Genomic DNA, 25,192 nt, shown 5'->3' with positions numbered 1-25,192 from the left:
TTAACTCCAGCATGACACCAGTGGATGGTATCAGTTGAAGCAAAAAGAAAACATGTCAGTAGGAGCTCTGACGCCTCTGCTCCAGGACTGGGCCTGACCCTGGGCCGAGGTGAGGCCTAGTTATTGAGACCTAGTCTCTGGGTCAGGCCTTGGTGTCAGGTTGGGTCTGGGCTATGACCTGGTGTTGGAACCTGTCCTCTGGAACATCGGACCTAGGTTCCGGCATTGGCTGAGGTCCAGGCATCGGGACTCAGTCTCTGGACTGGGCCTGGGTTCTGGCCTAGAGTGTAGCCAAGGCCTCAGATTTGTAGGCTAAGGCAAAGGTTGTGACATTGTACCATGGTCTTGGCCTACGCAAGGCCGAGGCTTCAGCCCAGGGTCTAGGCCTCACTGGCATATCCCCACTGGACCAAGTAAGTGGGGGCCAGGTGAGATCCTGATCCTGGCATTTTTCCGGGTGGGAGGGATTGGTGGTGGAGACAGAAGACCTTGGGAGACCCAGTTTTTTGTTAGTTTTTTGGGGGGTGGGGGTGTCACTAATGAAATGAATCAAACAGTCCACAAACCAAAGTTCATAGGAAAAAAACCTTCTGAAAATAAACCGAAAAATGAAATTGAATTTTTTTATCCCTGTACACCCCTATTGAATTATTCCACCCAAGACCAGAAACCCGCCTCTGAAGTAGCACTTGTGACTAATACCTCTTGGGTCACAGACAGAACTTGTTCTCTGGCTTTGAATAACTGCTATGGAAAGAAATACACACTTTCTTTGTCAATCACTAAATCAAGAGAAAGATGAGACATCTAACTATAATAATAAAGTCTTACAGGAAAACCCAGGCAGTCATGTAGCCAGTTCTGTCTGGCAGGCTCAGCTCATCTTGTGTGAACTGGGTCAGACTGATGGAGGTACCATCCACAAATGATACAGGAACCTTGGATGCAGGATGGTTGGATCATAGCAGCATTGGTATTGGTAGATATTTGCATTAATGTAAGATGTGGATGAGTGCTAGGGCTGAACATAAAATAAATAAATAAATAAAGGAGAAAGACAAATAGTGTTTTGGATAAGGAATGTACCTGCAGTCAGTCACCCTCTATGGCTGGTAGGATAATAATAAAGGTCTGCATTGATTTTTTTTGTCTCATTTTCATCTTGGGTCATTATCTGTTTGATTTCATTTATAAAATGGTTCTGGGGTGTTTATTTCAGGTTTCCCTAATTTCAGAGTTAGTGTGCACTAACTAAAAATGTTACTGATAATTAAAAAGAGTCAATTGGGGAGCAGTTTGTTAACTAGAGGCCTTGCATTCCCATTGGCTGTCTCCTCAGTCACTTGTTTGTGCTGCCAAGATTGCAAGGTGGTGCTTGTGGGGGGATGGCCAGTACCTGGTAACAATTGTAAACAAACAAACAAGTGATTAATAATAGCATCAAGTTTTAGTCAGCAAAAGCAAAAGTTGTAATATAAATGCATATTTTGAATTCAGCAATCCCTTTGTATTTTAGGAAAGGAGCCTTGACGTTTTGGAATATGCATACTTTGAATTCCCCTGGTGTGTGTCTGTGTGTTTTGGTGGTGGGGTGGGGGGGGGGGGTGACTGGTGACATGGGAAGTGACTGGGGTGAATGTATTGGATGACAGATAGTTGAGAAACAGATTGGAGTGGTGAGTGGTGAAAGAGAGGCAGCCTGGTGTGTGTGTATGGGGTGACCTCTCACACCATACAGTTATCCCAGATACTCCTCCATTCACAAGGCTGTCTCTCTCTCTTTCCCACATGTCACCCAATACAGTTACCCCAGTCACTTCTTTTCTCACTAGTCACCCCACACACACAAACAATAGGCTGTTTCTCTCTCACCAGTCACCACCTGAACCAGTCTTTCCTTCACCTGTCACCCTATACAGTCACCCCAGTCATTCATCTCTCACCAATCACCACCATAATCAATGTACCACCTGACACACCATACAGTCACTCACCAGTCACACACACCCCTCCCCCCACACGCACACACTAGGCAGTCTCTCTCCTACCTGTCACTCCAGTCACGCACACTCTCATCAGTCATACCTCCACACTCCAGGCTGCCTCTCTCTCACCAGTCACAGTCCCAACCAGTCTCATTCCACCTGTCACGACATACAGTCACCTCAGTCTCACCAGTCACCCCTACACACAAACCAGGCTGCCTCTCTCACCAGTCAACACTCACCTCTCCAACCAATCTCTCTCCCACCTGTCACCCCATGCAATCATTCCAGTCACTCCCCCTCTTACTAGTCACCCCTGTGCCTACCAGGGGAATTAAAAGTATACATATCCCAAGATACCAGGTGTTTGTATTTTAGGAAAGGGACCCTTTCCTAAAATACAAAGGGACTGGCAAATTCAAAATATGCATTTGTATTACATACTTTTGATTTTGCTGACTAGAACTTAAAGGTATTATTATATCACATGTTTGCTTACATTTGTTACCAGACACTGGCAATCCCCCCACAAATACCACCTTGCAATCTTGGCAACACAAACAACTAACTAAGGAGACAGCCAATGAGAATGCAGAACCATATCTCTAGCTAACAAATTGCTCCCCAAATGATACTTTTTAACTTATTAGTAACATTTTCAGTTAGTGCACTATGCCCCATTACTGCACACTAACATAAAATGCTAACTTTTACAAAATTTCATCATTTTTTCTTTTGTTTTATGGTGCTCCAGAAACAAGACAAAGTAGACAATTTTGTTGCCACTGTTTATTTCTTTTAAAATGAATGCATATCTCTAGATAATAATTGGGCAGTATAGATAATCAATTTTTTTCTCTGCCAGAGAGGTGTTTGAAAAAAAGCAAAAATGTAATACTAACATAAAAAATATAAATAAATGGCAATACAGTTATTATATAAATATAGTGTTGTGAAATCAAACAAAAATATTAATTGTATAACAAAAAAGGAAAAAGTGCCCTAATAACTTGATATGACCATGTTGTTGATAGGTCTATGGGAAACCAAGAGACAAACCCATCCGAACACATGCTGTGCAGCCAGATAATTCATGCAGCATGATTCACAACGTCTGCATTCTGGAAATCAATGTTGTCGTTGGCGCTTTGGTGCCAACAATTGTACAAGATTGCTTTCATAGAGAAATTAATATATTGAAAAATAATATTGTAGCATATAACAAAATACAGGGAAGTATTGGTCCATATCTTGTGCGTCCAGCTAACATAAATGGAGGAGCTAGGAGACCTTTGAGGTTTGAATTAAATATTTATTTAAAACATTTGGAATTTCCTAGGGGATATTTATCCTGAATCTATGTTTCCTATGAATGCTTTTGCAGCTCAGTCTGTTCTATCTACTGGTTTGTTAAATAAAAAGTTTAACAAATTATAAACATTAAAAATGAAATCTATCTATATACTGTAAATACAGGAATCAATATAGAAATATAAAAATGAATGTTAGATGGCATAGATCCTTAGCAGGGTGAACAGAATAAGCAGACATGGGCTTTTTCTTCCATTAATTATTATATTACAATTGGGGCAATTTTTAAAAGGTTTACTCCCAAATTTGTTTAGCCAGGCAAATGTTCCCCATTTAAAATGTAGCCACTCTAACTAGCTAATTTAGTTTAGCCAAGTACCCAGACATTATAAAGATGGCGGTCTTGGAGGACATCTTTCAAAGAGATCTATACGGCCCAATACATGTTCATACATGGCTGCACGGAGATCTGTATTAGTGTTTTATAATCTACACATCACTATTCCATGCAGATAGTCCTGGGGGAATTCTGCACAGAATTTGTGCAGAATTCCCCCCCCCCCACCCCCCGTGCAGAAAATGGCAGAGGAAACCCCAGCATACCGCAAACGGAGCACGCAAGATGAAGGCCCCGGCGCGCTATTCATGGCGAAGATGAAGGCCTCTTTGTGCCATGGGACGTGCTCCACTTGCGGCGAAGATGAAGGCCCTGGTGCGCCATTCACAGAAAAGATGAGGCCCCTGTGTGCCACAAACTGAGTGTGCTCCGCTTATGGCAAATATGAAGGCCCTGGTGAGAGTGAATGTGTATTTGTGAGGGGAGAAGGAGAGAGGAGTGAGAGAGGAGAGGGGAGGGGCTGTAAGAGAGGACACGGGAGGGGAGGGGCTGTGAGAGAGCAGGGAGAGGTGTGAGAGAGGGGAGGCAAGGGGTGTAAGAGCAGGGAAAGGGGTGAGAGGGTGAGAAAGGGGAGGGAGGGTGAGAGGGCAGGGGGTGAACAGGAGGGTGTAAGAGAGCGCATGGGAGGTGAGTGAGCAGGGGGGGATGCTTGAGTGTGGGTGCCAGAGAGGGAGTCTATATGAGGAAATTGTGAGGAGTGTGTATGTGTGTGAGAGATTGGGAGCTCATGTGTATGAAAAAGGGATCACGTGTGTATGTGAGGGTGCTAGGCTGTGAGAAGGGATTGTGTATGTGTGAGACAGAGCCTGTGTGAAAGGGTGCATGAGAGAGAGACATAGGTAGCCTGTGTGAGGATGTATGTGTGAGAGAGAAAGGGAGCTTATGTGGGTGTGCATGGAAAAGAGAGGGACCCTGTATGAGGGGATGTGTATGTATACTAGAGAGAGGGAGCATGTGTGAGAGAGAGGGAGGGACAAAGGACAAAGAAAGCCATTGTGGAGGGGCAGTACTGAGAACGGGGTCAAACTCTGGAACTGGTGATGGAGTGGAAGGGGTTGAGCCTAGAGGTGGAGGGGAGAGATACTGGCAGGTGGAGAAGTTGGGGCCTGAGAGGGCAAAGTGGCCAGGGGAGTAGGGAGAGCGAGTGGAAGGGACAATCTTACAGTGAATTACTTAAAGACTGTCATGTAAATTGTGTTATTTTGACCAATATAAAGTTTGAAGAATTTTTCAGAATTTTAAGTTTTTGTGCACAGAATTTTAAAATTTGTTGTGCAGAATTCCCCCTGGAATACATGATTCTCAAATATGCATATATCCAGCTCAACATACATGTGTTATGGTTTGTGGGTATGTGGACTCTTGGCCCGAGATGCGAGTTGTTGCCACCTGTGGGGAGAGGCCCCACAGGTCCGCACCGTCGGGAGGTGACGCTAGGCACAGCGGGGAACTCTGGGTGAAGTTGCGGAGAGGTTCCCAAGAGCCAGGAGTGTACTCCCGTAGGAAGCAGGCTGGAGGCAATACCTGGGCTGAGACCCCTGAGGGGAAAGGCACCAGACAAACTGCAGAGCGGGAGGCACAATACTGGCCATGCAGGAGGTACTCCGGAGAGGCAGCCCCGAGGGGTGGAGCTGCGCAGCATAGAGGATGTTGCTGTAATGACATAGGTCAACCCAAGGAGCAGGGAAGCCCAAACCAGGCCTCTACTGGTGACGTAGGAACAGTCCCGGAGAGCGGCAGAGTGCTGGCAGTCTCAGTGAGCACAAGGACGCAACCACGAGGAGCGGGGGCACTGACAGTCGCAGTGAAGCATGAGAGTACTACCCCGAGGAGTGGGGAAGCTCAGACAGTCTCTTGAGTAAAAGTGGGTGCGGACCCGAGGAGTGGGGAGATGCAGACAGTCTAGTATAGAACACAGACACAACCCCGAGGAGCGGGGAAGCCCCAAAGTAGAACTCACAGGTTGCAGAGGTGTTCCAGGGATGGTCCTGAGGAGTGGGAGGTCTTGCAGGATAGGACCCAGGAGGCGCAGAGCCAGCCCGAGGAGCGGGGTAGGCCAGGAGAACACATCCCCGTAGGAGCACACACTGACCCCCGAAAAGTGGGTGTCAGAAAGGGTCCAAGACCAAGAGCCCGATAGCAAAGTTACAGGAACAAGAAGGCAGGAGTCGTAGAGACGTACGGAACTTGTTGCCAAGTCGGCTAGCTGAGGGCGAAGGTGGAGTTTAAATACACAGGTCCAATTACATCATCAACCAGGAACGCCCCCAAGGTTCCCGCTGAAAAGGCTTCAAAGGACGGGCCGGTGATGCCACGCACGCCTAGGAAGGCCCAAAGTCGACATAGGTGGCGGCAGCATCCAGACCGCCATGAGGAGTCCCGGAGAACGCATCAGTGGAGGCTGGCCTGCGCCACGAGCAGACCCGGGGAGGGCAGGAGCACTGTGCAGGAAGTACACGCGGTCACAGCCGTCTGCGACCGACGGGCATAACAACATGTGTTCAGTATATACTGACATGCATTCATTTGCAATTAATTGAAAGCATAGACTTTATCTATTTTCTAAACATATGTGTATATACTTTACATATTAAAAAATATAACTTGTATGTGTAAAACCCTGATTTATTCATGAAAGCAGGTATATTTTAAAATCTGTGTGAAATCATCAGTTTGCCAATACTTCCACCAGTTTACCAAGTCCATTTCCATTTCACCAGGGAGCCTCCTAGGGTTTCACTCTGAATTTCCCCCAGCTAAAATCCCACCTAAAAATAGCAGAAAACAGATGAGTCTAATTGAACAGTAAATTAGCAGGTGTAAAGCTGCATAATTAAGTTACCTAACGTATTCATGTAAATCTCTTATAAAATAGCATGTTGTGTGCAAACCTCTTGGTCCCATCATGAAGTTTCTCTAGACCACTCCTTTTTTTGCACAAGTAGACACCTGATAAAATAATGTGAACTTGCCTGCACCCTGATCCTCTTCCCAGTCTTCCAGCATGATAAAAACAATTCAAATAGAACTCTACCCTCTCTCCTAATGGGAACACGGTTTTTAACAAAATGCCAAATTTATCCCCACAGCACAGTCTTCCTCCCTCTCTGCCAGCACCTGATATTAAAAAAAAAAAAGTGAAAGGGGGATGTGAGGCAGCGCCCCTAGTGTCCCTTGTGAGCATGTGCAGGACCAGGCTTCTAGCCTGGTCCCCTTTAAATCCCCGAGAGGGAGAATGTCTATGGGTGGGATCCTACTGGGTGGGAGGCGCTTGGTGGGCGTGCCCAGTATAGTGGAGGATAAGTTGCTGAGCCAGTGGGGAGAGGATTGGCCCCATGGATCTGGGAATACGAGCTCCAAAACTCTCTGGGAGATTTCTGAGAAGTGCCTAAGGATCTATGAAGGTAAGCAGATTTCTAGGAAATGTCTAGGAGTTATTGTAAAGATAGGTAAACTTCTGGAAAGTGCCTGATGTTAACTTACTGAGAGTGGAGAACAGGCAGACTTCTGGGAAGTGCCTGGTTAGTTGAGATTAGAGAATAGTTTTTGTGTTTGCAACTATGTTGGCCAATCCTGAGTGTGTCTAAGTCCTTGACTGCTCATGTGCCACAGGGGAGTCAAACTTTCCTTCTGATCCATCCTTCTCCATACTAAGTATATCTCCCAGAACCCTTGAAAATCATCTCAGCTAGAGCCAGCAGGAGGACTCACTGTGTATCCATGTGACAGCTCGGCATCACTCATTGATCTGACAAGAACACTACTAGCCAACACTGATGGAGGAGAGTTTGGGGAATTCAGGAGTGTGGGAGTGGGTGGGGATTTGCAAATGGGAGTATTTTTTAAATAGGGGAGAGATCAGGAGGGAGGATTGGCCCTCCCTTGTTTCAATTCTTTTTGCAGGTGCCGGCAGAAAGATCTGGATGCCAACAGGGGAAATTTGGAATTTTTTAAATTGGGTTCACATTGGGAGGAAGGATGGAGGAGAGGTTGTGTGGGGTTCAATTTGAATTTTATTTAGGTGGTCATTGGGAAGGAAGCATGTTTGGGAATTGCTGGATTTTTTTTTTTTTTAAGAAGACTTAAAGCTGATTGTAAATGTTACCCAGCCAATCTGGCAAAATGTAGCCACTCAAATTTTGACCGACTATATTTCTCCAGATAGTTACTTGCCTTTTTTAAGGAATTAAGTGCTGCTAAATATTGAGCCTTTGATAACTGATTAAAATTATTTCATAATTTAACTGACTCAATGTTTTTTGTTTTTTTTTAAATCTTGCCTTATGTTACTACATACCTGTATAGAAGTCCATATTTAAAGGGATGTTCTGGCCAAATTTGAACTTAGCTGGAGAAACCCATCGATTTGAATTTTTTACCCCACAAAACGAGTAAGTTTCATTCAGGTAAATCTGGTTGTGATGGAAAACAGGTCTAAAATTATCTGGGTAAACTTACTCAGATAACTTTAAATTTATATGGGTATATTCAGAAGGAAACACCTAATTAATATCTCAAAGTTATTGCACCTCTCAGTATTAACCTCACATTCTTTCAAATATGCCTCCAAAAAAGTATAAGCCCACCACCCACCCTTCAGCTGAGACAGTTTCTTTAATATGTGGACATTCAAGTGGATAAAAAACCCAAACCACTTACCCAGAGATGGCTTAGTAATGTGGGCTAGCATTCGTTTGACATGTGGGAAACGTATCTAAGCCCCTGTCAGTTTATCCCAGACTCTGTGGTGAGCTATTGTGAGTGCGTGAGATGTGACTGACTGAGTGTGCATGAGGGAATGGGAATGAAGATCTCAGTATAAAGAAAAAATTGTATTATTTTGCTCCTTAAGCCTGTCCCCTAAATTAATTCCTTAATACAACCATGTAAAATCTCCATTCTGAGATGATGGCTTACAGCAGAGCTTTTCATTCAAATGCAGTCCCATTACACCTCAGTTTGGCCCATGTTACTTTAAACAGTAAATAAAAAACTGAGTGCAGGTAAGGCTGGAACTCAGGAGCGGCATGCAGGCAAGACTGGCTTAGGAATGGCATGCAAGCAAGACTGTAACTCAGGCTGGGACAGGAACAGACTAAAACAGGACAGCTCAAGACAAAGACGACATGAAACATGAAACATAAAAGCCCAAAGGCAGCGTTATAGGAAAGCCCCGAGGGGCAAGACAAGGTAAGGCCAAGATAGGCTACAAGGCAGAGACAAGAGCAGGAAGGCCCTTAGGCCACAAGGCAAAACAATGAAAGGCCTGAGGAGGCTGCAAGGCAAGAATGGCTAAGGCAATATCCAATGGAGACTTGATGCAGAAGCAGTGAAGCAAGGGACAGAGTTAAGTAGGGCTGGAGTCTGTGTGTGGTACAGGCAGAAAGGAGGGGCCTGGCCAGCCTGAACAGTATGCTTGCTTGGCGGGGAGGCTATACAGCATCAGAAACTGTAACAGTACCCCCCCCTTTAAAAACCCCTACTCCTAGGTCCCATTTTCCATGGGGAAGATAAGACAAGGCTCAGCTGAGAAGTTGTTTGCCAGAGTAAGCATCTCTTGTAAGGCGGACACACTCTACTGGGCAGGCTGGCTGTAGATGGATGCCCTTTTTTGTGTGGACTGGGTTTGGATAGATGTCCCTTGCTGGGCAGACTGGCTGTGAAGGGATGCCCTCTGCTGAATAGAATGGTTGAGGATAGGCACTTCCTGCTGTGCAGGCTTGCAGTGCACAGGGGCCCCCTGCTGGGCAGACTGGCAGTGGAAGAGTGCCCTCTTCTGCTGGGATATCAGACTATGGCTATGGCACCCTTTAATGGGTCAGGCTTTGGATGGGTGCCTTCTACTAAACTGACTGTATCTGATTGAGAACACTCTGCTGGCTGGCTAAACCTGGGCAAGAGTCCTCCGCTGGACTAGCTGCATGTGGACAAGAGCTCTCTGCTGGGCTGGCTTCACTTGGGCAAGGGACCATCTCTGGTATGACTAATTCATAGCTGAAGCCCTCTCCTGGGCTGACAGTAACAAAGCTGGGGCCCTTTGCTGTGATGGCTGGAACAAAGCCGGAACCTGTTAATCCGGGTTTTTCCTAAATAAACAACTAGGCAGTTTTCTTACAATTAAAGAATTTTTATTATTGAGAGGAGTAAAGGAAAAACTACAGAACCTTATCAAAAGCAAATAAAGTACAAAGGTTTCTGAAGGTACTGGGATCAAATCTCTGCTAGCTGCCTGCAAAGTAGCAGAAAAAAGATGCCAGTCAAATGGTCCTTTGTTCTAACCAAACATTATACTGTTCTTATCTCTATCACGACCATTTCACCGTTACCCTTATTTGTTATTACTTCTCACATTTTCTCTGGGATCTATAACATTCCTGAGCCCTAAGCACACATCCACCACAGTGCTTGGTATTTACGTGCTACTTAGCATACATGTGTGAAATCTCTTGATGTTTGGGGTTAGAGATCTTAGACCCATGTGTTGTAATGTGAGACGCACAGAAGCAAGAGACATCAGACAGGATTCTAATGAAGCCAGGAAGCCATCCTGAAATCACTTCAGGCAGGCCTTTTATTGTGCTGCGTTACATATTATTTGTGTATACAATCACATCCTTAATGACAACAATATTCTCAGAGACATAGCTACTAATTATTATGGGTAACTCATGTTACTATCTTCGTGAGAGAAAGCAGGCATTCTGTGCTAGGGCAAAGGTTGTTTGTGCTAAGAGCAAGGTCTGTATGTACAAGGCAAAAGCTTGAGGAATGTAGACACAAGCAGGCTAGTGTCTGTTCAAATAAGTAAATACTGAGAAGTGTTTATGTAGATTCAGCTTCTTTGTGGCTTGCCAACCAAAGAGAAAAAACCCACATCTCCACATCTCATCCTTTCCTTTAAAATTTAAAGGAAATCTTTACGTAGTGATTTAGGTAAAAGTATGTTAGCAAGATTGGGTAAGCATTGAATACAGCAACAGCAACATATTAAAATTATGATGCAAAGTAATACAATGAGAATTGTCTTTCTGAGACCGGCCAAGTCAGGGAGCCAGGAGATGTTGTGAAATTGTGCAGGTGTTCAGTGATGGTTACATTAAGGAAGGAGTGTTTTCTAGACATGTTGTGGTGCAGGATGAATGTTTGATTGCAATATGGGTATTTCCCTACCCTGAGCCCTGTGATACTGTCATTATTATATTCCAACAAAAGCAGCGTTCTCTTGTACCCTACTACCCAAATACATTACTGTGTAATTGACTGGTGAATTTATAAAGACCCCATTGACCCACGGGTATGTAGTCCATCCTGTTAGGTTAAAAGGAACTGCATGCATCACTAGTCCTCCTCTGGAATGGGTTGGCATGTGCATGCAAACCCAGCAATCTGTTTGGTTCAATAGTTATGATAAAGTCTGTGCATCAGTAATGTACATATTGGATTGCCATAGTCCTTGTTCAGAGATCACCATGGCAGGAGGGAGCATGCAGAATAAGAAGATGCACATCACAATTGTCAATGAATTGGCGTTCAAGCAAGAGAATGCAGCAAGCAAAAGGTTCTCTGGATTTTTTCAAGTCCCTGCTGATCCAGGAGCTGTGTGGATTGGCTGGATAGTGCCTTAATTTGTCCCCAAGTCATCTGATGGTGCTGGCGAGGAGCCGGGGTTGTGAAGACTCAGGGAGAAGTTTGGAATCATATTCTGCTGTCCTTGGTGCCATGCCATCTCTCCACGGCTTAACGCTATGATTCGGAACCCAGACTGGACCTGAGGGAGCAAGCACAGCAGCATATCCTTGTCCCCATGTTAACAAGGAGACATGACCATGCCAAACAGGGTTAGGTAACATTCTATACAAAACTGATGGTTGTGGATTGCTAATCCTGTTCCCAAAATGATTTTCCACAGCTGTGGCCTGATTGGAATGTGATATAATTAAATGATTTAAGGTAAAAAGTACTTTGTTCAGCCATTCCTGTTTAGGGGAAAGACCAGGGGCATTTCCTGCTTTTTGTTTGTGTTTGTCAAGAGCTGTCTTAAGAGTAAGGTTGGCTTGCTCCACAATAGCCTGTCCAGTGGAGTTGTAAGGGATGCCAAATATGTGTTTGATGTTCCATTGTTGACAAAAGTCAGTGAAGGAATGGCTGCTGTAAGCGGGGCCATTATCAGTTTTCAAAACAGAAGGCAACCCCATGACCGAAAAGGTTCTTATACAGTGATTAATAACATGCTTGGTGGCCTCCTCTTTTTTGGGGGGGTGGCCCATAAAAAATGCGAGAAGGTGTCAATGGTTACATGTAAAAATTTCCAGGGGGCAAAAGGAGGATATTGAGTAACATCCATTTGCCAGATTTCATTAGCATGTAGGTGGCTCCTAATGTGGGCAATGTAAAGTTGGTGTGTGCAACTTTGGAGGGCTGATTGTAGTGTCAGAAAGAGGGATAACAGGTTCTCATCGTAAAAGGGAAACACATCTAGAGCAAAACAAATGCAAAGAGAAAAGCAGGCAAAAAGTAGCAACAGTTCAGTTCCTAATGATGGCTGTAGAATGTCCTCTGTGGCAAACGCATGACTTCTGTGGTAAAGGCATGGAAAAGGCTTGATGGGATGATTTCTGAAAATCAATGGCATATACAGTTCTTTCAGTATTTCTTGGATATCAAAGCATAGCCTCTTAACTCTTTATTAAGTGAGATATGTGTGTTTTGTGGATCAAAAGACCTAATATGAAAGATTCAAATTCAAATTAATTAATGAGAAGATGTCATCATGACTATAACTCTACTATTAATCTATATAATGTTTTCCCACGTTATTATTAAATAACAATGAAGAAACAACTTAAGTGTACAGACAATTACATAAAAGCATATATTCTTCAGGTGTCAGGACATACACATGGCACAAAAGACAGAAGACAAACAATGAACACATATTTTTTAGCTAAAAAAAAAATTAAACCAAAAAGTGGTTGGAAAATGTTTGGCAAAAAGTGTGGAAAATGTTTGAAAAATGTTTGGAAAATGTTAAAAAAAAATGTTTGGATAATGTTAAAAAAAAATGTTTGGAAAATGTTAAAAAAAATGTTTGGATCGATCCAGTAGAAAACAAAAATCAGAATTCTGTTTAAAAATGAAAAAGAAAATAAGGTGCAAAGTGTTCATCTTCACATCTCTCATGGAGGGAAGGCTGTCAATCTGGAAAATATTAAAATCTGGCACACAGCAAAATTATTACCAGTTTTAGTTTTTAACCTTGGAGAATAAATTCTATACAAATTAATAAAAGCAATTTGGATTTGCAAGAAAAAGGCTTGGGAGAGGTTGCTTTAGATGTACCAACCCCTATCAGTAATTGCTTGTCAAAGAATAGGAATCATAACTTTTTTCAATGTCTCTCTGTACTTTCAAAACAATCTCAATTCTTTGTCTTAAAAAAAAACTTTTTCAACTCCGCACTTCCTGTACTGGCAAGACACAGAATTTTTATTCACTGTAAATGAAATTAAACTTTCTTGCTAAATTATGGCTATGGCTATTATTATTAATATCTTTAAATTCTTCAGGAATCTGTTTCTAAACTTAAAGGATTAATTCATTGAATGGAGTTCTCTCTTCTGTTTATTTGAGAAAAGCTGTTCTGAATTCCGGGGAAGGGAGAACTTTTGAAAAGAAAAAAAAAACAACTGATACTTAGTACTGCTTGTAACTTTCCTGTATCTGTGATATAATAAATTTAAATGTAGAATGCTTTATGAAAAACAATTTACCAACTTAAAGTTAACAGCCAGTAATGAAACAAGAATTCTGTGAAACGGAAATGAAAAAAAAAAAGGACAGATTACACATGCATATAAAATAAGTATCTCAATTATTGAATTGTGTCATTAATGCAAGCGTTACATTTGCTTCATGCTGTAACTCTACCTAAACTGCCTGTTCTGTTTAAACCAAACAAAACTTAATTTTTTTTCTTTCAGCTCACTAGAGAAAGCACTTTTCAGCATTTACCCACACTGGCTCGACCCCCCCCCCCCCCCCCCCCTTCTCTCCTGCTACTGATCTTCTGCTGTTAACCCTTAACTGACTTAGCATTTTCAAGTTCTAAACTTTTAACACTAGTAAGTACTTTGTCAATATCAAACAATGCCTGAAATTAAATCTAATTGTTCTTACAATTCCATAGTGCAGGGCAGAAAGCAAAACAGGAACACTAAACAAAATAGGAAAAAAGTAGAAAAGTAAAAAGAAATTAACTCATTTCAGAACTCTGCCAAACATTCACTCCGTTCAAAAAGAAAGACACTCAGAAATTAAATCTAAACATGGCAAACAAACTAGTATCACTTCTGAATAAACATTCATTAAGTATGCTGGACAATTTGAAAATGAAAATCTTTTACTTCTATAAGAGACAGGCTTCCTTGTGCTATAGCTTATCCAAGGGTTACATTCTGATTCTTGACTCCCCTAAGGAGGATGGGAGCGTAGGAATGATACTGCCACTTGGGAATCTGATCCTGTACTCATCTCATGCTTTTGTGTGTTATTATAAAATAATGCAAATAGGGGTAGATTTTCAAATACCGCGAATAGGCGTACTTTTGTTGGAGCTCCAGGCGCCAACAAAAGTACGCTGGATTTTAGTAGATACGCGCGTAGCCGCTAAAATCCGGGATCGGCGCGCGCAAGGCTATCGATTCCGTATAGCCGGCGCGCGCCGAGCCACGCAGCCTACCTCCGTTCCCTCCGAGGCCGCTCCGAAATCGGAGCGGCCTCGAAGGGAACTTTCCTTTGCCCTCCCCTCACCTTCCCCTCCCTTCCCCTACCTAACCTACCCGCCCGGCCCTGTCTAAACCCCTCACTTACCTTTGTCGGGGGATTTACGCCTCCCGTCGAGATATACGAAAACATAAGAATTTAACATCTCCCTTAGTACTTCGTTCATGAGGTTTTGGAAGATGGCCGGAGCATTGCATAGTCCAAAAGGCATTACCCTATATTCATAATGCCCGTCTCTGGTATTGAAGGCCGTCTTCCATTCATCACCGGGGCGAATACGGACCAGGTTGTAGGCCCCCCTAAGGTCGAGTTTGGTAAACCACTTGGCTCCTTGTATCCTGTCCAATAGTTCTGAGATTAACGGAAGGGGATAGCGATCCTTCCTAGTGATGGCGTTCAAACCCCGGTAGTCTATGCATGGTCGGAGGGACCCATCTTTTTTGGCAACGAAAAAGAAGCCTGCTCCGGCTGGCAAGTGAGAGGGGCGAATGAACCCCTTGGCTAGGTTTTCTGTAATGTACTGTGACATAGCTTGAGTTTCCGGGAACGAAAGGGGGTACACATGACCCCGAGGATGGGTTTTTCCTGGCAGTAAGTCGATAGCGCAGTCAAAGGGTCGATGTTGAGGAAGTAGCTCTGCTTTCTCCTTGGAAAACACCTAAACTAAGTCTCTATAGGGTGCAGGCGGTAGTACCGCAGTACTGAGCAACGAGACTTGACGTGGCTGGAGTCCTTTAAGGCAATGAGTAAGGCAGAACGGACTCCACTGCGCAAGTTGAAGAGTGTCCCACTGGATGACTGGGGAGTGACGCTGAAGCCAGGGTAACCCGAGGACTATGGGGTGCACAGCTTTCTCCAGCATGAGGAGCGTTATCTCCTCAGAATGAAGAATTCCCGTCTGGAGCGTCAGAGGTGTAGTAGACTCAGAGATGGTTCCAGGAAGCATGGTGCCGTGACTCGATGCGACACGTAGTGGCGGGCATTGGGGTGTAGTGGGCAAGTCTAACTGCCGTACCAGGTCCCGTACAATAAAATTCCCTTCTGCTCCTGAATCAATGAATGCCAGGGTGTGAAAGTACCCTTCGGGGTATATCAGGGTTACCAGAACTGTGCATCGAGGAGCTGAACCAGCATAGCCTAGGAGTAGCCCCTCAGAACCTCCTAGACTCGGGCGTTTTCCGGACGTTCCTTGCATTGTGCGAGGAAATGCCCCTTGCCACCACAGTAGAGGCAAAGTCCTTGGGTGCGGCACCTTGTCCTTTCCTCTAGCGAGAGAGGGGAGCGGCCCACTTGCATAGGCTCCTCCGAGGCGGGAGTGGTAGCAAGCATTTTGGGCGGAGATCTGGGAAGGCCCGGTTTCGACGACGTGGAGGTGAGGGCGACAGGCTTGCGGGATGAACGCCCTTCCTTCACCCGTTGCTGGAGTCTCCGGTCAACTCGACCCGCCAAATCGATGAGGTCGTTCAGGTCATCAGGGATATCCCTAGCAGCTAGCTCATCCTTGATCCGACTAGCTAGGCCTTCGAAAAAGATGCCCTTTAGACTGTCCTCACGACAGCCCACCTCTTTGGCAAGCGTGCGAAATTCGATGGCGTACTCCGCCAAGGAGCGGGAACCCTGCCGTAGCTGTAGTAGGTCAGAGGAAGCAATAGCCAGACGAGCGGGATCATCGAAGGTCTGGCGCAGGTTTAAAACAAATTGTTCCAAATTGTGCAAGAGGGGATCGCCGCGCTCCCACATGGGAGAGGCCCAGTCGAACGCCTTTCCGTCGAGAAGGGAGAAGATATAGGCGACTTTAACAGAGTCTGAAGGAAACTGAGCAAGCAAGAGCGAGAAACGGACGTAGCACTGGTTGAGGAAACCCCGGCAGGCTGTGCTAGTCCCGGAAAAGCAAGTGGGAGCAGGGAGCTGTGTAATCACTGCTAAGCTTGCAGCAGGTGTTGAAGGAGGAGCGGGGGGTGGCTCCGAAGTGCTGGCGTCCAGTCGACTGGTCAACTGTTCCACGGAGGCGGTCAGTGCCTCAAGACACTGTTGCTGCTGCTGTAGTCGCTGTGCCATGCATGGAATAGCCTGCAAGCTATGCCTCTCTGCCGGGTCCATGGCCTTGCAAACTGTTGTGTACAGGCGGAGCTGTGGACCCTTGGGCCGGCCTGGAGGTTGTTAAAAGGGAGGCCGGGAGGTGGAGCTGGGGAGGAGTAGCCGAAGACTTAACCCACGTGGTGTGGTACCCCCCAGGAGGCGCCCATAGGGACCGACCGCGGGGACGAAGGCATGAGCAGTTCAGGAGTGGCTGCTACAAACTGGAACAAGAGCAAAGGACAACCAGCAACTGGAGTTCAGAGTCTATGGTAGTCCATGAGCAGGGCCAGGGGCCAGATGGAGAACCGGGCCCAGGCTGGCAACAGGGGTAGGCGAGCGTGCCGAGCCTAGAGCTCAAGATCCAGCAGGCCCAAGGCAGGGGCCGAAGGCCAGCAGGAAGACAGGAGCAATCCGGAGTCGAAACCCAGGAATCAGCAGCAAGACTGGAGTCCAAAGTCAGTAGCCAACCCGAGGTCGGGGCAGGTAGCAAGCAGGAGCGTCAGGAACAAGCCGGAGTCGAAAACCAAGAATCAGCAGCAGAACTGGAGTATCAGCAGCAACTCAAGGCACAGAGGAACTGTGTGAACCTCGTTGCAAGGCAAAGTGAGGAAGTCTGGTGTCTGCTTATATACTCTAGCCGATGAGTGACATCACCTCGGGGGCGGAGCAGCACTTCCGGGTACTGAGGCTTAAGTACCCAGCCCTCACGCACGCGCGTGAGGCCGGCGAGGTGGGCGGAATCCGGAGAGGCTTCCACTGCGTTTTCGTGAGGCAAGGCCGGAGCCATGTGGCTGGGCCCGGGCGAGCCATGGCGTCCCTCTCCATGGACAGGAGGAAGGCAAGAGACCCGGGCTTGAGTGGAGCGAGACCAGAGCCGAGCGGGGAGTCCTCATGAGGAAGCACCGGGGCCATGCGGTCCGGTAGTCCAGAAGCAGGGCATCCTCTTCCGTGGCCCCCGGGAAGGTAAGAGGCCCCGAGCCCGACGGGGGTGGAGGCAGTCGGGACCGCAACAATAGCAATGAAGATGATTGTCTATCTTAGGTGTTACCTCCCTTCTCACTTCTCTTGCATCACTATCCATGGGAAAAAAAACTGCTCCCCTTGCAATGTTGAAACACTGGAATGGGATTCCATCATAAAATCACTCAGCAAACAGAAGAAAATCCCCAAGCACAAAAAATGTAGGGTAATGGTCCCTCACATAGAGAAACATCCAATATAACGAAAGTATGATAAATGTTTCTTTATAACTGCTCCATTTATGTCTTGATTAGCCTCCAAATGCTCTAGTGTCCTATAGGGATGTGAATCGTTTTTTGACGATTTAAAACAATCGTCAGATATATTTTAAATCGTCAAAAATCGTTAGAGCTGCGATACAATAGCAATTCCCCTGATTTATCGTCAAAAAATTGTAAATCGGGGGAGGGCGGGAAAACCGGTACACCAAAACAACCCTAAAACCCACCCCGACCCTTTAAAACAAATCCCCCACCCTCCCGAACCCCCCCAAAATGTTTTAAATTACCTGGGGTTCAGTGGGGGGGTCCCGGCGCGATCTCCCACTCTCGGGCCACTGCTGCGTTAATAGAAATGGCGCCGGTGGCCCTTTGTCCTTACCATATGACAGGGCAAAGATAGCGCCGGCGCCATTTTGGTTCCTGTCACCCGATGTCACGAGTGCAGGAGATCGCTCCCGGACCCCCGCTGGACCCCCAGGGACTTTTGGCCAGCTTGAGGGGGCCTCCTGACCCCCACAAGACTTGCCAAAAGTCCAGCGGGGGTCCGAGAGCGACCTCCTGCACTCGGGCCGTATTGCCAATATTCAAAATGGCGCCGGCGCTACCTTTGCCCTCACTATGTCAATACTGAACCCTCCTAAAACCACTGAATATTGAAATTACAGGGGCAATATTAGTGATGGCTTGGACTCTATATCACATATACAATCACTTTGAAGTCATTTCCAATGTTTACTTGTGCAATTGCTTTTGAAATCAAATAATCAGTCTGAAAATGTTACTTGTCTTCTGTTTTTTTTCTTTAGGGTCTGTCAGGGGGTGGTCCAGGCCTGCATCCTTGGTCCAGATGTTTGCAAGACCAGTCTTGTAAATCTTGAGCCAGAACATCTTGCTTCTCTCAGGCCCTCCTCTATTCTTCAGCAATACATTGCATTATCTCAGCTTGTTCCCTCTCTCTTCCTTGCTGTAAAAAATCTGCCGCTGCTATTCTTTGGCTGACCTGTGAAATGTACCAAAGCATCAAAAAAAGTGTACGTAATCCATGATTACTACACAGAGCACCTATAGACACAGCCACACAAATCCCAGCAATGGAGTAAAATGGCCACCAGACATGTGCTTTATCTTTTGCTCCAGGTTCTAAAAATCCCATGTAAAAAAACAGGCACTAACGTCTCCCTGCTACCACGGCTCTCTGCATTACCTGATAATAGCTAATTGTTTCATTGACATAGCATTTGCATGCACCATGCTCAGCCAGCTGTGTGATTTTTGCATGGGATTTTTGCTGCTAAAATCTATATTAAATACATGAGTAGGATTAATGCTGAAAAATCCATGCAAAAGTCATAGAAAAAACATGCGGATGGCTTAGTGCGGCTTATTATATCAGCCCCTTCCTCTCTCAGTCTCTACCCCTATCCTAGCTATCCTTTCTCTCAAACTCCATCTCCTCCAGTAGATCTCCTCTCTTAATCATCTCCTATCCAGCATTTTTCCCTATCTCCATCTGCCTCTCCTGCTGATACCTTTTTACATCACCCATCCAATCCCTCTTACCCCCTCCAGTCCATTTGGCAATCCCCAAGCTGATCCTCTCTCACCTACAGCTCCTATAGTTACATCCCCCAGACAATCTTTTGTCATTTCCCCTATCTCAGCTTCCCTACCCACCTGATCCAACCTTCAAACCCCTCCTTCTTCTGATCCCTCCCTTCAACCAGCCCAACTTCCAAATAGTCCCCTGGCCGGGGTCAGCGACATTTTCCTTTGGGCCTTAGGCTAAAGGTGCATTACAACTGGTAGGAAGAGAGGGCAGGCGGTTGAGAGGCGCCAATTTTCTCTTGGATTCAGTGATGGATGAGGGAGGGGAGGGCTGAATGTGCATGGGCCACTGGCCCATGCACATTCAGCCCTCCCCTCCCTCATGGCTGAACTCAAGCCCAATGGTGATCTGCAAGTGGCAGCAGTTATTAATCATGAAAGTCAACATGGGTCCTATGAGCTAGTGCAAGCTCCCAGGTGCTGCAGTGTCTCCAGTCCCTCCTCATGCAGGGCCACCTTTTACCACAGATACTCATGCAAGGCAGTATCACTGCAGGGCTTAGTTTAGTTTCCACATCCCAAATCAAAGCGGGTTATAGGCCTCATGCTGTCTTCCACTACTAATGCTGCTGCTGCTACTGCTGTTGCTTGAAAAATGCTACCATTTGAGCACTTGTGATCCCATTTGAGGCCCTGACTCACAGTTTGGGAAGCCCTGGCTTTCAGTGTTTTCTTCCAATTTCAAGGTCACAATGTCATTCAGCACGCAAACATAATCCAGGAGAATGCAAGATTCAAAACAGACTTTAGAGATAAACATGTTTTGAAGTTCAGTTTCTTCTCTGATAAATTTTCTGAAATAATAATCATTGCATTAGTTCATCCAACTAACAATTTTATCTCCAATACTCCAGAGATGTGAAGAAATATATCATCACAGCTGTGCACCTTATTTGCCTCTGCCCTGCAATTATAGTACAGCAGGGACCAAAGCTACATATAGCAGCAGCTGCCTGAACTATATATCCATATGGATCAAGAAACACGTCCCCGGTTATATGGGAGATGGCAAACATATTTTAAAACAGTCTCCAAATATCTTCTGCTCGACCTACAGTCAACCTGTGCTTCATGAAAGGCAAAGATATGATAAAACCATAGGCTGAACTAGAACCAGTGCAGAAGTCTGGGGAAAGAAGAAATGATTCATCATCTCATATTTCTGGGACTGAGTGGGGTCTTGATGACAGTTTCTGCAGTTGTTACTCAAAATAAGAGACCCAGACCTATCTGTATCCCAACTGGTAATAGAGCCAAGACCTACTTCAGTGGAGGGGACCTGATCTTGGGTGGGATAATTCAGATAGCTGATGGCATTAAGGGAACTTTGGAAAAGTTTATAAAATCCCCTGGTACCCTGGAATGCATTATGTAAGTAGTTTTCTAACTTTATTTGTGTCTCGCTGGCATTAATGTTTGAATGCTTTCATTTCATTAAAACTGCGGATCTCAACCCAGTCCTCAGGAAACACTTGGCCAATCTGGTTTTCAGCATTTCCCCACTGAATATGATTGAGATAGATTTGCATACACTTTATTGTATGCATACACTTTCTCTATTGTATGCACATCTATCTCATGCATATTCAGTGGGGAGATCCTGAAAACCAGACTGGCCAAGTGTGCCCCGAGGGCTGGGTTCTGGACCCCTGCATTAGAAAATATTAGACTCTTTCCCTTCAATGTTAACTGAGAGTGAGTAACAACAATTTTTAACTGAACAAATACACTTTCAACTAAAATCAGAAGGGGGCTGTATGCTAAAGATTTTCTCCTAATTTTGTGTCTATGGGAAAAATACTTATTAAATAGAACCAAGTGTTTGCTAACAGGGTCATTTTTCAAATCGTGTTAGGGCGTTATTGCGGGCGTTAGGGCCCTAACACCCATGATAACGTCATAATGCATGCATTATTTTTCACAGTTTGTGAAACACATGCAAATCTGGAAAAGGGGAGGAGATGGGAAGACGTTTGGACAGGTTTTAGGAAAATGAGGAGTCCAGAACACTGCATGTCTACAGCCAATTAAAGACTTACTCTCAAGCCTCAATTTAGTATTGAATGCCAACAAAACTGAAATGCTCATTATCTCCCAAGATCCCCTCACCATCTCTTCAAGCTCCTCTCACCCAAACTCAATTAGCAAGTTCTCACCAGACGTCAGGGATCTTGGAGCCTGGCTAGACAACAATCTAAACCTAAAAAAGTTTGTAAACAATACCGCAAAGGACTGCTTTTACAAACTGCAAGTCCTCAGAAAGCTAAAACCCCTCCTTCACTTCTCTGACTTCCGGCTAGTACTTCAATCCATCATACTATCTAAGCTCGATTATTGCAACTCCCTCCTTCTCGGTCTACCCTCAAATACCATCAAACCCTTACAAATGGTTCAAAACGCCGCTGCCAGAATACTTACAAACTCTAATAAAAGAGATCACATCACTCCAATCCTTCGTAACCTACATTGGCTTCCTATTAACCACAGGATCCTCTATAAAGTGCTCACAATTATTCACAAAGCAACATACAATCTTGCTCCGATCATATTAAGCACCCAACTCCAACCTCATACTTCATCCAGACCAATTAGAAGCGCATACAAAGGCACATTGCAAGCCCCTCAGGTAAAATCATCACTGAGCAAAAGAGCACTATCTTCAGGAGGCCCCCACCAATGGAATGCGCTCCCCCCAGATCTAAGACTAGAACCAAGTCATCAGGAGTTCAAAAAAAAGCTAAAAACATGGCTTTTCCGTCAAGCCTTCCCAGATATCTAATGCTACCTAATCAAGTCTTTTAACCCAAATCATGGGTTAGCTCACTGTTTTTTCCTATTACAATTTTTTTCAACTGTACCTTAATTTTTGAGCTCTTTCATCTTTGTATTTATACTTTACTCACACTCCATTTACTCTATCTCTTTTATATTTTTTTTTTCTATATAATATTTATTACTACATTACTATGTTTAATTGGTTATCTATTCTATTTGTTCCATAATTTATTGTTAGTTCTATTGTTACCTGTTTTATTGTTCAACTGTTCTATGTAAAGCCCACTACTCTTTTTGGGCATTTAAAAGTTGTATGTAAACCGGATTGATTTGTAGTTCCTACAAGAACTTCCGTCTATAAAAATTAAAAATAAATAAAATAAATAAATAAATGTGTTATATATCACAGGATTTAACGCTGGAAATAACTACACCTTTTTCCCATGCGTTATGCCCTGCGATAGTGTGCATTATGCATGAAAGAGCATTTGAAATATTTATCACAAACACCATTTCAGGCAGCGAGAGGGGATTTATATCTAAGAGAGAGAGAGTTTGTGAAAGGTCATTAATTTCTGAATTTTATAAACCACTGCAAGAGGTGGAGTTAGTAATTCAGGGTGAGGTTTGTGTGGTGAGTTGGGGTTTAGGGGCAGTTTAAGATCTTGGTGGAGAAATAGCCTAGTGGTTAGAGCAGAAAACTATAACTCAAAAAAACCACTGTTCAAATCCCACTGACCCACCTTGGGCAAGTCATTTTACTTTCCATTCCCTTAGGTACCAACATTACATTATAAGCCCTGTCAGGATAGGGAAATACCTGAATGCAATCTACTTTGAAGTGCCAAAAAGCAAATTATAAAAATAAATAAATGCACAGTGAGACATATAAACAGCATCAATTAAGATGCACAGTGAGAGGTACAAATAGCACAGCTCCTTTAGTGAAGTTTTAATGTGATTTGGAGGAATGGAAGGAGAAAGAAGAGGAAATTTGTACCATGTTCTCTCTACTTAGCTTGATGCCAGCTAGGCAGAGAGGGTATCAAGTTAGGTAGAGAGAACATGGTACAAATCTCCTCTTGTTTCTCCTTCCATCCCTCCAAATCACATCAAAACTTCACTAAAGATATCTGTGCTGTTTGTACATCTCACTGTGCATTTTAAACTGCCCCCTAAACCCCCAACTCACCACACAAATCTTCACCCCAAATTACTAGGGCTCCCTCTTACGGTGGTATAAATAGTTCTGTTTTTCTAAGAACCTCTACAGAGGTTCTCTTGTTCTCCCTCTCTTTCTCTCTCTCTTTCTCTCTCTCTCTCTCAATGCATGTTGTGGTAAAATACCTATGCGGGCGTTAAAATAACACACATTGTGGTATCTTGGAAATTACTCTTTTTTCTATGGCGGGCATTACTCTTGCAAAATTCATAGCAAAATGAAAAATCTAGGCCTAAGAAGGGCATCATAGAAATAAGATGATTAATTGTGCTACACTGAACACAGCCATAGGAGAGGATTTCATAGGATTCATGTGACCAAGCGTACTCCCTCGCTCTCAAATAAGGGAGTTACTTAATAACACAGGGATGGCCAACTCCGGTCCTCGAGGGCCACAAACAGGCCTGGTTTTCAGGATATTGACAATGAATATGCATGAGAAAGATTTGCATATATTGAGTCTCCATGATGTACAAATTTACCTCATGCATATTCATTGTGAATATCTTGAAAACCTGATTGGCTGTGGGATCCAAAGGTCAGGTTTGGGAAGCTCTGCAATGGCATATGCAGTAGTGGTGGGTTGTCTCCAGAGATTTTCTCCATTCATTGCTTTGGTTCTGCCATTCATAGGTATTTTTGTTCCTAAGGACCTTGGACCTAATTTTCAAAGTCAACTGCCTTGTGGAGTTTTTTTTCTTGTTAGACTTTGCAATTGCAAAATCTCCTTGCAGAATAAATCAAATTAGTGTGCGTTGTGTTCCTGCCCTGCTCTCTCTCCACCCCATGTATACCTCCTCTCAATGAGGCTAAAAGTGCAAACCTTGTGAAAGAATGAGCATTCTTATATATGCATCAAGAAGGACAATTATAGAAAAGGGCTATTTGAACTCTCCCCTGCTATAGTACTCAGGTAAATGCTGGTGAGGGGAGAAATATAAAACTATTCAGCTTATTTGGCTAAATAGCATTTTTTAAGAACATAAGAAATTGCCATGCTGGGTCAGACCAAGGGTCCATCAAGCCCAGCATCCTGTTTCCAACAGGGGCCAATCCAGGCCATAAGAACCTGGCAAGTACCCAAAAACTAAGTCTATCCCATGCTACTGATGCTAGTAATAGCAGTGGCTATTTTCTAAGTTTCTTATGTTCTTATGGATAAGTTCTTGGAGGAGAAGTCCATTAATGGCTATTAATCAATTTTGCTTAGGGAATAGCCACTGCTATTAATTGCATCAGTAGCATGGGATCTTCTTAGTGTTTGGGTAATTGCCAGGTTCTTGTGGCCTGGTTTTGGCCTCTGTTGGAAACAGGATGCTGGGCTTGATGGACCCTTGGTCTGACCCAGCATGGCAATTTCTTATGTTCTTATGTTCTTAAGTCAACTTGATTAATAGCAGGTAATAGACATCTTCTCCAAGAACTTATCCAAACCTTTTTTAAACCCAGCCACACTGGCAACAAATTCCAGAATGTAATTGTGCATTGAGTGAAAAAGAACTTTCTCTGATTAGTTTTAAATGTGCTACATGCTAATTTCATGGAGTGCCCCCCAATTCCTTCTATTGGCATGGAGGAGGAGCCTAGTGGTTAGAGCAGTGGGCTACAAATCAAGAGACCAGGGTTGAAGTCCTGCTGTCACTCCTTGTGAGCTTGGGCAAGTCACTTTACCCTCCATTGCTTCAGGTACAAACTTAAATTATACACCCTCTGGGGATAGGGAAATACCTAAACTACCTGAATGTAATCCACTTTGAAGCACTGAAAAAAAAAGTGCAAAAAGCAGAATAAAAAT

General features: G+C 44.4%; 1 pseudogene; it reads left to right on the top strand.

The window, feature by feature from the left end:
- Window positions 1-17,194: 17,194 nt before the first annotated feature.
- The window catches only part of LOC115083305, a 198,798-nt pseudogene continuing 190,800 nt past the window's right edge, over window positions 17,195-25,192 (top strand).

Source organism: Rhinatrema bivittatum, chromosome 2 (assembly GCF_901001135.1).
Source record: "Rhinatrema bivittatum chromosome 2, aRhiBiv1.1, whole genome shotgun sequence".
Taxonomy (NCBI): Eukaryota; Metazoa; Chordata; class Amphibia; order Gymnophiona; family Rhinatrematidae; genus Rhinatrema; species Rhinatrema bivittatum.
The sequence above is the reverse complement of the archived record's forward strand: the minus strand, read 5'-3'. Positions and strand labels throughout refer to the sequence as shown.